We start from the raw sequence: 2061 nt of genomic DNA on the forward strand, positions 1-2061 counted from the left end.
GGTTTCTTTGGAATGATAAGAACATTCTAGAACTATACAATGGTGATGGTTACCCATTACTGTGAATACTCTAAAGTTTGACAGGCTGTACATATAAATTTTGAGAAGTTAAATATCCATCCATCACTGAGCATAGATATTTGGCTCTCAGGTATTCAGAGAAGAAATGAGAAAACACATACACACTTATGAAAATGCTCACAGCAGCTAAATACCCAACTGCCATAACCCAGACACACCCACACATCTATTTACAGAAGACTAGAGACAAGCCATGGCGTACCAGTGACAGAGCACAGCTCAGCAACCAGTAGAAACAGGAAGTCATACTGTAACATAGTTACACAGAACAATGGAAAAAGCCAGGCTGGACGATCATTCCTCAGAATTCTACCTTTAAAGGACATGAGTGGACCTCCATGGCATAGCTCAGGCCCAGAGTGCCTCCATCTGTGCAATGGCCATGGATGATGTAGCATTCTCCCAGGTCTTGATTGTTGAGGTGATGGCCTCCAGGATGGACATCATCTGAACCGTGTGGTTCACATTACTTGAATAAGGTCTATTTTACGTAATTGCATCTTAATAAAGTCAGTAAGAAAAAGGAAGTTCTCTGAAGTAAATCCTTAACGACACCAGTCTCTGTCATCAATGTCCTCTTTGTCAGTCTTTGGGGGAGTACATTACAGCACTGGACTACTCCAGGGAAAAGACAGACTCGGCAAGCAGTGATTGCCACCTCTGTTTACCTGCCCCTGACTCCCACCATGACAACACTGTGTTAGTTTCTCCTGCTGTAACAAAATACTTCACAAAACAACCCGAGGGAGGAAAGATTTGTTTTAGCTCCTAATTTCAGAGGATTTAGTCCATGTTACTTGGTTCCATTGCTTCTCAGCCCATGGTGTGGAAGAAAATCATGGCAGCAGGAGCATGTGGCAGAAGCTACTCATCTCATGGCACACAGGAAGTAGACTCCTCCCCCATGGTCTACTTCCTCCAGCCAGGCCCACCTCCTACAGTCTTCAGCTCCTCCCAATACACCACCACTAAGTGGGGGCTAAGTCCCTAACGTGTGTGATACTATTTATTCAAGCTATAGCACACAATGTTATACCGTACATTTGTACACACATGTACACGACTTTACCACACTCATGCATACAGTAAATCCTCTGAAGATTCCCCGTTCCTAGACTGTAAGACCAGAACTCTCATGGCTCCCAGGCTGAGCATGGGATCTATGTGTGGGCAGTGGATCAAAGGGCTATCCCTGACACCATTGCCTTCATTTCCTGTAGTCTTTGTTTGGTTGGACCCATCCTGCCAGTGCAGCCTATTCATACTCCCAAAGGAAGGCCTGGGTAGACATTATTTGTCTACCTCTTTTCCCACAAGGTCCTCTGTTTGGCTTTCACACCAAGCACCCCACTGTTCAACTTACAGCCTCAAGAGGGACTCAGCTCCCCAAATCCCTGGGCAGCAAACTTAGCCCAGGCTCTTTGTGGGGTGCCTCCCTATCCCAGGTGGGCTCAGAGGGACTTAGCTACATCTGGAGACTCACTATCCCATAGCCTGCCCAGGAGCAGACTCCTAAGTGTGAAATTTCCTGTTCACTTCATTGGGGTGGGAGTGAGGGTCTATGCAATTTAGTGGAATGTCCTACCACCCTTCCTGAAGGGATCGGTATCTCCTCAAGACATCGCAAGACCAAGTTCTCAGCACAGAGGAGATTTATTTGCCCCAGAGGGACAAAGGGCAGGGAATAAGAGACAAAGACAGGAGATAGAGGATGAGGGGAAGGGAATAAGGGAGAGGAAAAAGGGGTATTTGTCACCCACTGGGGAGACACAACAAGAGACTGCCTCTGGATAGAGAGGAGACAGACGTGGCCTATAGGAAAATGGTGGTTTATAAATGTAAAAAGAGAAATCCTATGTTAGGATGAGGTGTTTAATTTTGATTGGGCATGTTAATTAAGTGAGTCAAAGGGGGCTTTTGATTGCTGGACTTCAATACTTTGATAGCTGGACCTTAGTGGTCAGCCTCAGGAGGAGGAAG

Source organism: Peromyscus eremicus, chromosome 4 (genome assembly GCF_949786415.1).
Source record: "Peromyscus eremicus chromosome 4, PerEre_H2_v1, whole genome shotgun sequence".
Classification (NCBI taxonomy): domain Eukaryota; kingdom Metazoa; phylum Chordata; class Mammalia; order Rodentia; family Cricetidae; genus Peromyscus; species Peromyscus eremicus.